The sequence below is a fragment of the Hippocampus zosterae genome, chromosome 18 (genome assembly GCF_025434085.1).
Source record: "Hippocampus zosterae strain Florida chromosome 18, ASM2543408v3, whole genome shotgun sequence".
NCBI classification, from domain to species: domain Eukaryota; kingdom Metazoa; phylum Chordata; class Actinopteri; order Syngnathiformes; family Syngnathidae; genus Hippocampus; species Hippocampus zosterae.
The window spans coordinates 3,955,417-3,968,082 of NC_067468.1; the positions used below are offsets into that span (position 1 = coordinate 3,955,417).

The 12,666-nt window shown below is 39.4% G+C and overlaps 1 protein-coding gene across 6 annotated transcripts in view; it reads right to left on the minus strand.

Annotated features, from left to right (window-relative positions):
- Positions 1-12,666, minus strand: part of nrg1 (neuregulin 1) — a 44,938-nt gene that overhangs the window by 22,575 nt on the left and 9,697 nt on the right. The window lies entirely within an intron of this gene.

Genomic DNA, 12,666 nt, shown 5'->3' on the forward strand with positions numbered 1-12,666 from the left:
TGTCAAATATTTTTTCTGTTGGGTCCAAAAGTGTTGGAAATTAGCCAATGGTATGCCGGCTTTATTTTTCCAAGTCTTGGGACGGGGCGAGGGATGTGCTGTCTGCTGCAGTGGCTAATGCTGCTGTTAACCCATGCTCAGGACAAAACATGATGCACTCCACCAGAAGTCTGCGAATCTTTCACTTCCATCATCCCACGCATTTGACAAATCATTCAGAAATATGCATATCTTGAGCAATCGTTCCCATTCAAAGCAGGCAGATTTGGGCCACTGAAAATAAACAAAATACTAATTACGCCATCACATTTTGTGACTGCAGTCAATTATTTTAGAGTATAAACACGCTATGAACTGTACAAGTATATTGCCATTCACTTGTTTGGGCATTTTTAATTTACGAAAGTTGTGACCTGTCACAGTATTCTAAAATGACAACTATTTTCCTATTGCGGCTATTCTTGTAGAATTTGTGGATTTCCTCTTGCCTCAAGGTGGCCCCTTGTACTCCTTTGTTCATTCAAGACATTGTCATACGCAACACATGGGGGGGGGGGGGGGGGGATAATTTTATTCTCTCAAAATGAAAGTGCAGTCATGTGTTATCACTCAAATAACAGGTTTGCCTATGCATTTCTTCAGTGAGATAAACAATAAAGCTATAAATTGTTTTCCGAGGTCTGACATATGCTGGGCTGTACAATACCACATTTAATCTTTTTAGGGCAAATGGCATCCTTTTGTAGGTGGCTCCATCGTCGTAGATGGCATGGGGAGTATGGGGGGATGGGAAACAGACACACACACACACACATACACGCACACACACACACACACACACACGTCCTTCCCGTCCCACTCTTGTCACGCAGAATGTATGTATCACTTGTCAGATTTATGGCCGGAAACTTGTGTCTCAATGTCAAACAAATAAAAACAAATATTATTAAATAAAGCTGCGACATCTTGTATTTAATGCCATAAACTTAAACTGTAATACTTAGTTATGGCTCTAAAATGAAGCGAGCGAACAATAATTGTGTAAAAGAGGTGGATAAACACAAGTCTGCGACTACTACCATCAAATAATTAACATCTAAAATTTACGATCAAAACATAATTCTTATTTCTTACTATTTTCATAATGCCGCTCAGCATGATGAGAATTCCTGCATCAAAGTCCCCCTACGCTACAGAGTTTAGAATGCAAAAGATGGTTTGTTTTGTGGCCACAAAGACATGTTTTCTTTAAAGAACTCATTTTTATTTTACATAAAAGTTTATTTTTCATCAGTATTTTTTTTCTGGCTACCCACTTGCTTTCTCTCAATACTGCCACTGACCTCAATAAGAAAATAGTAAGCTGGAAAAACACCAGTTAAGTGAATGAGTCCCACGTGTGTCCGATATTACAATGAAACAGATTACATATTAAAATGTCTAAAGATAGACTATATGATATACTGTATACTGTATAAAATATTTTACAACAGTCTATAAATCCTCTAATAAGGTAGCATTACTTAGTACAATGTGGCACATGAGACCATATATAATTGAAAAACAAGTTTCATCCATCCCCTTATCCTCATGAGGGTCCCGGGTGTGCTGGAGCCGATCCCAGCTGAACTGGTTGCCAGACAATTGCAGGGCACACATAGACAAACAACAATCCGCACTCACGATCAATTTTAGGGGCAATTTAGAGTGTTCCATTAATTTTCCATGCCTGTTTGTTGGGGTGAAAACGGAGTAACCAGAGAAAACCTATGCACACTTTAAAAACAGTTGGGTTATTTCGTGAGCTCAATTTTGGATTGTTTGTGTTGGGTCAAAATTGGGGGTTATTTCTTATGGAAGTAACCAAATTGTTGGTTCAAATTAAACATTTACTGGGTTATATGCCTGAATTGTTGGGTCAAAAATCAACCAATCAAGACTGATTGGCTTCTATGACTTGCTGTTCATGTCTGCAGGTCGACACTTTTGACATTCGGATTTCTTCATTTCTCACTGGGTACGGTACTTTACATATTTTAATATTTTGAAAATCGTCACGTTGCTTTGTAACTGTGTTTGTGTTGGCATTGTGAGCTTTTTGTTTCGAGTGCAGTGGCAATGGGCAGGAGAGTTCAGATAAGATTTAGAAAAGTTGGTCTGCATAATTTATATATATACTGTATATTTGACCCAATTTCTAATATTAATGTAACCCTTAACCCTCAGTGACAACTGAATAACCTACTTTTTGGCTCAAATTAACCCAAGTGTGGGTCGGTTCTTTTTTTTTAAAAACAGTCATTGGGTCAAATTTAACCCAAAATTTGTTATTTTTTCGACCCAACTGTTTTGACAGTGCAGGCACGGGGAGAACATGCAAACCCACACAGGGAGGCCAGAGCCCGGATTTGAACCCACAACCCCTGCACTGTGAATCGGACATTGTCATCAGTGGTGTACCGTGACATCCGTAAGTCTCGATTATTGATTAAATTTCTCATTTCAAATGACACTATTACATAGAAATAGTCACGCTTTCCCCACCTTTTGCTCTCACTTTTTAATTGTAGTATCTATCTATCTATCTACCTACTTACCTACCTACATCAGACAAGGGCATGAAGCAAAAGGCATATAAGCATAACTTCTTACATGCTCAACCCGTGATACTGACAGGAAATACAAAAGCCAAATTAAAAAATGATGCCCATTCCAAAAACGTTTTTTCTGAATCACAAATATGTGGAGGAAATATTCCTGGTCTAATATCAAATGAACGACAAAACATTTTGAGTAAAATTGTACCGTAAGTCAAACTACAATTACAGTGTCAGATGTTTAATTGGCACGCCCTCATCCAAATGTATGTCACAAATAGCCACAAGAGGACGCTACTATCTCGCCGTTTCACTGTTGGCTGGTTGAGAGGCACGAGGATAACTTTCTCACATCACCTTGGAAAAATGATGACTCATTCAAGCCATTTTGCTTTTCTCATTAGGTGGATTGTGTAGCATCAGCACAGGATGCCAAATCCTCAACCTCACACATACCTGGTGTGCCAGAGCCACTTTTCAACCCTGAATGAGACAATATTTGCTTACCACCTTTTTTTGTTCACTGACTTTTGTGTGCGTGTGGGTGTGTGCGGAAAAGCGTGCACACGTATTTCAAATGATTAACTTATGCTGACCATGAGCATAAAGGCAACAAAAATATTCGATAGTTCTTATGGAGCAGAAAGATTGTACAGCATGGCCAGGAAGAAAGTGTGATTTCCCGATTTAGATTGATCACAACTTCCACTGCACCTACTGAAGTAGGCTATTTCCTTAGCGATGGACATTACCTCCCCCGTTTCCGTCAGTTTTTCAGGCCGTCCAGCGAGTTCATCCCTCGTTGGTGACAGCGAATCGACGTTGAGAACGTGTTTCCGTGTCACACAAAGGCGCCGCACAAGACGACACAGCCAAATAAAGAAAAAAAATCGAATAAAAACAATACACGCACGCACGCACGCACGCACGCAAACACAGCGTGGCGATTAGTGAAAAAAAAAACCAATATGAGACAGATGCCACTGAGGTCTGTGGGACTGAAACGTATCAAATATGTTTGTTTGTTTTTCTGCATTTGCCTGCGTGGCACCTGAGTGTGACATACTAGCGGTAAGTCAGTCCTCAAGTCCATTTGTCTGTAGCCGACTCACAAAGACTGGGCTGGCCCTATAATACAGAGCTAACTGACTGACCTGCCATACTCACAATGGCCACCTCTGCAATTTCCAAAATTAAGTGAATTTAGAGGGAATATTGCAAGGGAAGCATATGGTCAATAGAGGGCACTAGGGTGCTGCCTCACCTCCAGCTGAGTCACGTTGAATGGCACATAAATTAAAAAATAAATATGTAATATAATAAAAATACTTCAAAATATATGCAGATGTGTTGAGCAGGATTAATAGGACATTTACTGATGACAAAAATGTATTTGTTTATCTCTGGCATCACATCACTGATCGTCATCATTTCCTGTTCAGCTCTGAACGATATATTTCTGATCTTTGACCGTGATCTTGCCCCATCCAATATGGCCGCCAGACTTCTATAGTGTTTGTTTGTTTGTTTGTTTATTGAACATAAAACATATACAGTAATAATTTGACAGAAAATAAGGTAGATAAAAAAGTAAAAAGAAAGAAATCAGTCTTCATTCAACACCGTTATTATGTTCACGGGAGTAGGATGAAGTAAAAAACTTATCTAGTCCTACCCCGTTATGTGTTTATATCTACTAAATCAGTGTATGCGATTTTGTCTTCGTATTAAAAACAGTGGAGTCACTAAAACATATTTTTATGCTACCCCATTTAGTTTTATGAACCAATTTTCAACCAGCTTTTATTTATGAGAATGCCGTTTTGATCAAATTGTCACATTTCGGTTTTTCGGTCTGGCCAGCAGGTGGCAGGAGCGGTCTCCCTAGCACACCTGCTGGCAATCATTAATCAATAGAGACACTATTTAAGGACTCCTACGTTCTACACCGGTTGTGGGAGTATTGTTTATGGCATTGCTTACCTCATTGACTAGTGGCTTTTGACCTCGTCGTGTTTTCGCGTGTAGTCTCTGTACCAAGTTTGTGTGGAAGTACCATTTTGTTTTGATGATCTGGCTTTTCTTGCGTGTACAAAGTGTTGCATTGTTTTTCGTTCGTAGTTTGTGGGCTTTACTTTCCTTTTCTTGCTCTTTTGTGCAAGCACCTTTTGTTAGTCGTTTTTGATTTACCTCCTGGTCCTCATTGTGGACCAGCGCTTTATGTTCTCGCTTATTTTCGGTTCGATTTGGACATTAAATTGTCTTTACATCGGAGACCTTGTTTTTGTCTACTTTTTTTGGATCCCCTCCCTAACTCGGTTTACCCGAGTTCGTAACACAAATGTCTGACAATAGCATTTTGTTTTGCGTGAAAAGAGTCATACTGATAATGTGCAGGTCTGATTCACATGCTAAATTTGCCCCTATGTATGGATTTTAAGGTTTTACTGTAAAATTTAAATATATAAGTTTGACAATTTTGTGGCAAACATAAACTGCTCTTTTTTAAGATTTGATGACACATTACTGTCAAAGTTTTTTTAATTAGTCCTGAAAAAAAAGCTTTAGCATGAATCAGCTACAGCGAAACTCCTCTACAACGAAACCTACATGGGAGAAAATACTCCCTAGTGTGAAAAAAAATCTTCATGCATTAACACTAGTGATGGGTCCAGCGACACCGATGCATTGACACATGCGCCGGGCTTACAGAGCAAACCACGTGTCGATGCATGTGCTGGCTCATTATGTCACGTGATTGACACGTGAACTGCGTTGACACAGTCCAGGCTTCTAATTGACACACCGGCTGCGTTGACACAGTCCAGGCTGCTAATTGACACATCGACTGTGTTGACACAGTCCAGGCTGCTAATTGACACATCGGCTGCGTTGACACAGTCCAGGCTGCTAATTGACACGTGAACTGCACCGGTGCAGTTTAGACCGCATCGGCTGCTTGGCACAGTACAGGCTGCGCCACTTAGTCCAGGGGGCGTCGACTCAGTGCAGAGGGCGTTGACGCAGCAAAAGCCCGCCGCACAGTGTTTATAAGGAAGTCGTTTGGCGACACAATGCCACCTGCCGAAACAAGCCAGACCTCACTCACGCTCGCTTGTCGAAGTTCGTGTCAGTGCAGACTTCGTGTTCGTGCCTTGCCGATTATGGAGCAGAGACGCAAATCATCCGCCGTGTGGGACCATTTTGATGTCCTGGAGAATAAGGTATTATTTATTTATTTATTCAAATCGCCTTCTGTCGCCGAGAGCCTCTCGGCGAGAGGCACTCGCCGAGTGCCTCTCAGATTATTGACATGTGTTGTACCATTCTAATCCGAATACATTTCAAGGTAACTCTTAGTTACTTCTTATTCACATTTCATTACAGGTGAAATGTCGAATTTGCCAAGTCGAATTGTCATACACCAACAAGCACCTCCACCATGCTGAGGCACTATCGGGCCAAGGATGAGAATGAAGTTCGCGATACACCCAGTATTACGCCAGGTATACAAAAAACGTTCACTCATCTTTTCACGGTTGCTATGTTGATGATTTAATTGACAAGCAGTAATTATTATTGGTTGACTCTCCACTCCATGTTTGACAATCAAGGTTCCAGGAAGCAGCTGTCCTGGAAGGACCAACACACTTCTTTCCCAAACCTCTCCCACCTCGCAAAGGAGTTCCTTTGTAAGCCAGCCTCATTCGTCCCTTGTGAGCGTGTGTTCTCCACAGCAGGAGAAATCGCTTGTAAAAGACGCAACAGGCTGAAGTTTAAAACATTGGAGCATCTTATTTTTCTCAATAAAAATTTGTGAAATAAAAGCCCACAAGCATCCTCATTCAAATGATCTTCACATTATTTGAACACATTGAATGTTGCAAAATGAATGCATGGATGTGAATATTGTATACACTTCATCATCAAATCGATGAATGACCTTATGAAAATGTTTTGGAACAGTTGTAGATACAAAACCGTGCTGGCAGCTACATAATAGATAATAAAAGAAAAATATACCAAACCATAGGGATCCTCCCAAAAACTAAGGATGTGCTGAATAAGAGATCCTTGTACACCTTATACTTTTATTACTTCCATATTTGACCTATTGTGTGGGAATATGGGGAAATGCCAGTAAAACACCGTTTTGAAACTACAATACAAAGCAATCGGAACAATCACTGGCTCCAAATAGACGGAACCCACAAATCCACTGTTTATCAAATTAAACAATGAAATCTCATGACCTGATTGACTTCAAAATCGCCCAATTAATGTACAAAGCACACTATAACCTTTGCCAAAAGATCCAGAAGCTTTTTAAAATTCGAGAAAGTTGTCATAATTTAGGGGGTACTAATCTATACAAAAAAATCCAAAACACGAACGAACATCACACAAAGGAGTGTATCTGTAATAGGTGTAAATCTGTGGAATGATTCTGAAACGGACCAGTAAAATGAGGAACTCTCTTGCTGAGATTAAAAATGAATTCGAGAGTAGTACAAGACAACTACACAAATCAGAATTAAGCTGATAAATTCGATACACTCATGAAATATAGCAATACATCAGAAATACATTGATGAGATTATTTAATATATTAATGAAATGTAGCATCCATTATAAATATGAGAAAATCGACATATGCATGTGCTCTAAAGAGTATGTACTGTATATACAAACCTAATGTTGTAAAAATGTATTAGTACAGCATACATAAGGGTAAAAGCATTTGTTGATATTTAGACTTTCTTTCCTATTTAGAAAAATGATCAATTCATATATAAGAAGGGGTAGGACTCGGGGTAGGTTTTTTGCTTCTTTCTACTCCTTTGAACACATATTTGTGATGATGACTATTTTCTTTTCCTTTTTTTATATCTTACCTTCACCTTTTGCCAATTTATTACCGAATTGTATATTTTATATGTTCAATATACAAAACAATTTATCAGTCAGTTCAGTCTGTTAAGTGGGTTGGCTGCAGGGATCTTGAAGGTCCAGCAGGTGGCAGTGGTCAGTGACACAGTATCAGCACAGTATCAACACAGTGTGTCAGTGTGTCGACACGCCTCATGAGGCCTCATGGACCCATCACTAATTAACACCATTCCCACTGTCCTGGTCCCCATACAATGAAAAAAAAACCCTGTTGCGTTGTATGAAATCTTTTTCTCTGCTCTTGCCTCGCGATGAGACTCACTACAACGAAGTCTAAATCAACAGCGACCTCTACTGCTTCGTTCGGAAACAGCAACAGCAACCACCACACTGGTTTACATATGCGCAGTAGTCCAGGAAGTATTTGTTATTCTTAGTTTCAGATGCAGCAAGAACATTACATTGCTAAAATGGCTACAAAACGTACCTTTGGATGTCAAGTAGCCAAGACAAGAAGAGCTCTGACGCTGGACGAGAGGGTAAAAGTGATCAAAATGAAAGACGGAGGAAGCAAAATAAAAGACATTATCCAGGAAATTGATGTATGTGAAAGTGAATGCTGATCGTAAATTTCGCAATTTCTTTCCCTTTTTTTCTTTCGACACTGATTATATGAAGTGTCAAATAAGTGTATGCTCCTACTTCTGCACTATTGGAATAAAAATAAGAGTACACATACGTTTGTGTGTGTGTGTGTGTGTGTATGTGTGTTTACATCTGAGATCAAATTTGCTACAGTGAAAAACCCCCTGTTGTGAAAAATTTCTTGCTGCAAACATGATTTCGTTGTAGAGGAGTTTCACTGTAACCCAATTTTTACCCTTGCATGTGTAATGTTGAAACATTTATGAACACAGAGTTTAAGGTTTTGTGATGGCAAGAGTGTGACTCTGTTGTACATTTATTCTATTTCCATCATCTGCTATGAGAACATTTGCTTCTACATTTAACCCGTTTAGGGACAGCGGTTACTTCAGTGGACAGCTTATCCTGTTATTAGGTTACAGGGAGCATGAAAGGGTTAAACTCATCAAACTTCGACAAGCATAAAATTACAAGTTCAAGTGCATCGTCTGCCTTAATATCACGCATTTCTTCAGTTCATGAAATCCCGAACGCTTTGCCTTCATCATTATCATCGCCCGTATACTGCCCCATGCAACCTACAATTCCCAACAGGATAATTTCTCCTTCCTCACATCGTTGTCAGTCCTGTTCACTAAAACACACTTTAGCGCTGTCATCTTAGCTCTCATCTGTATCCGTCCTTTATCTGACAGTCACTTCCTACTTCTCGCTGACCCTTCTATGGCCTCAGACAACCACATTTCGTTTCGCTGAGCCTTGATGCCAATGTTTTTCCTCTCTGGTGTCCATGTGGAACCATGCCTTCACCAATGCTGCACAATCAGCAACTAGCCTTTGACAGGGTGCATTTTTTTTCTCTGCCTCACCACCCACCGTTATTTTGCTTAGTAGTCTTCCTCTACTGTATACCAGAGAGTGTTTTGTCCATTAAAAATAGGTTTCTCTTTATCGCTAGCCATTCCCTTACATATGTGGGTTTCCCTTTCTGTAATTCCCAGCCCATTCTGGTTTATCTGCCAGGCCAACTTCATCAATCACTTACATCTGTTATATGGGGCCTTGTAAACGTGTTTAAAAAAAAGACCTTTCATTAGCTAAGTACGTATATGGTGATGTGTTAATCAATTTGAAGGGTCAACTTTATTAACCCCAAAGGGAATTTTGACCAACAGATGCTGCAGTATAAGCAGCAAAGGGAATGTGGCTTCATTGTTGCGCAGCTCTGTTGAGAATGTAAATGAGTGTGTGGGAGACAGAGGTAATGCAAGAGCAACGTCTACAGTTGCACTGTCGGGGCGTGGCTCTAAAAATACTGACAACCCTAAGACACTGTTTTGAGAAATGGCTGAACTGAATCAAACCTTTCCTGGAATACGATGTCAGGCTCTGGATTTCGACCCATTATAACATGGAGCTTATTCATACGATTTTAACTGATTTATTGAACGATAGAGCAACTCTGCTTATTGCTTGTTCACGGATGAATCAATATACAACTACCAGACAACTGTTCAAATACTCTTCTGCATGTGCTACTTGAAGACAAAGCAGTTATTACCTGAAAACACATACAAATCAGGATTATCTTATTATTTGTTGCTGTTAATGACTCGTACCTGCAGACCCCCTCACTGATAAATTAAAAACCAAAACTAGGGAGCTGATGTCAGATTTTGTTGTCCAGTATTTACAATGTAACCAAGTGTCATTATGACTCGTAGTATGATTACATCCTGAGTGGCTTGTGACTAATCACCTGTACAGACATTGTCTACAAATTATACTACATTGAGTATATGCAATCAGTTGTTTTTTTCCTGCCTTATGAGACTCTTTCTTCCCGTGCTTAAGAGTACATCAAAGTCTTCAGTATAATAAATGCTGCAAATTCTGCCACCTTTGTTCTCAAGCAATGGACTAGTAGTCCATCCTCTTGCCGCGTATGCAAAGACTTGATTCAGGAAGAGAGTAACCATTTGCAAAGCCAATTAGTTGCCACATTGAGAGACAAGTGAAGTGGAGAAGGGGAGAGGAAAACAGTTTTTGTCAAAATGACCAAAAGGCTTCATCCTTTTTCACGGCGACACCAAATGTGTGGAAATGACAACAGCAGGACATTCTGGCCGGTAGCAGGTGCACTGCTGTCAGAGTCAGGCAAGGAGGATGCAGAAGATATGAAGTGAGGGAGTGATGTAGAAGATGCATGCGATCATTAAAACGGTTGAAATGAGAGAATATATCAAATGTTGATTCATCTCCTTATCTACGCTGACTAAAATGCTGTGTTAAATTTACTCAATTTTATTTTGGTAAATGGTTGCACAAAATAAAATAATCTGGATTGAAGATTAGATAATTTTCTTCATGTGGAAATACATCGACAAAACAAATTGCACTCTGTGACAATAAAAGTGTTGGCTTGATTCACGAGCTCGATAATTCTCTGAAAGATTTTAAGGACTTTAATCAAGCTGATAAGAATCATGCTTTTTAATTGAAGATAAACATTCCTCCCAAACTTGGAAATATACCCCGGGATGTCGATCAAGATCTCAACTGCGGTTGATTTAATATCGCTAAATGGTGTCATCACCCGCAGAGGTTGAACAAAGTAACATGCTTCTTTTGACAAAGTAAGAAGTAAAAAGTAAACGTACGTTTTCAAATCTGGGGAATAAAAGTAAGAAGCCGTTGAATAATCAAGTCGAGAACTGCTATTTGTAAAAAATTACACACTAAAAGAAGGGGGGGGGGCTTGACTTGAAACTTTTTCTTCCAGCCTTACATCTCAAGTCCTTTCAGATGAACAAGTGCCACTCCATTTACAGGGTTACCACTACTTATGAACGTCTCTTCATGTTGAATTTTCAAGTTACGAAACGCCTCAACAGGAAAACATTGCCTCTTGTTATGGAATACCTTTCAAGATACGAAAGGTAAAAACACAGTAAGGGCTGCTTGTCGCATCTCCGAGTTTTCTGAACGTCTTCTACGTATGCGTCTGTGCGACTTGTGCGTAGGTATATACTGTAGACAGACAGATAGATAGATGGATAGATGGATAGATGGATAGATGGATAGATGGATAGATATGTGTGTATGAAGCATCCTCGTCATTCGCTGCTCGGGCCATGAGGTCTTCAGATAGTTTTATGTAAATGTGCTCGCTATGCTGATGTTTGCCTTGGACATTTTCGAAGGATTGTTAAAACCTGACAAAAGCAAACGTCCTTGGATTGGTTCTTTACAAAACACCAGGCAAACCCCACTTCTGAGAGAGAACATGAACCAAAGAGGGCAAAAACTGATGAGGACGCAGTTAAAAGTTAAATGACCATCATTTTTCGTCTTTATTTTTTGTTTTGTTTTTTTACATATTGCAAAGTCTCATTTATTGTGCAATAATATAATTGTTACATCTATTTGTTACATATTCTGATGCATTTTTATGTTTTAGGAAACCCTTAAGTCTGAATTTAGGAGGGCTTGGAACGGATTAGGGCATTTACATGGAGAACGTATCTCGATTTACAAAATTTTCTAGTGAAGAAATTTATTCCAGAACCAATTAATTTTATAAGTAGAGGTACCACTGTATTATTCTTCACACATTTTCTATTCGGAAAGAAAAGGGAACGAGTATTCCTTGATGATGTTTCTATCCCACCCTAGCAATAGATTAGAAGGAAGTGGAACAATGAAGGAAACTCCATGTTGAACCCTAAACATGACAGTTGAAAGCTGTCATGTTTAGTCATCATACCACAAAGCGTAATCTTTCAATGCCACATCGTCACCTGCATGACTCTTGGTTTCGCCATGTGGGTATTCACGCTAGACAAGTGAATTCAAGGCATATCGATGTTACTGTTACAGATAATAACGTTGGCGTTGCTTGTTTCCCAAGAGATGTCCAAGACAAGTTCATTCTTGCAAAGGTGGTTGTGGTACACGATGAGTGGGGGAAGACAGCACATTCCAAAGTGGTGACACATGGACAGTTGCGAACTCCACTACCACACTTGACAGTGACTCGACTGACAAATCGGATGTAAAATCCAAGTGGAAAATTGGTCATTATTACCATACTAGGATATTTGACTTTAGCACGAAACAATATGTATGGGGGACATCATTTTGCTAGCTAAACAATTTTTAACCCCCTACTCGGGTTTAATTTGGCACTGACACAAGAATGTTGTGGGATTTTTTACAACAGTATATTCAGTTAATATGGTGTTGCTGTTAATAAAGAGGCAAACAAACATTTAGTCAACTCTATATTGAAGCAAATCTAGAAGCAGAACAAAAACATGCTCCAAACTACAATAAATGAAAGCACAGGGATGGGCAAATGAAACGATGGATGTGTCCAGCGCAACCCAGGTTGCCACATAGAACGACACACTTCAAAACTAAATATATGACAAAAATGCCATTTTAAATATGGACAAAATATTGTATGTTATTGTCTGTTTTTTAATGAGCGAATATATACATATTGGGAATTTCTCCATTGCGAGACTAACAA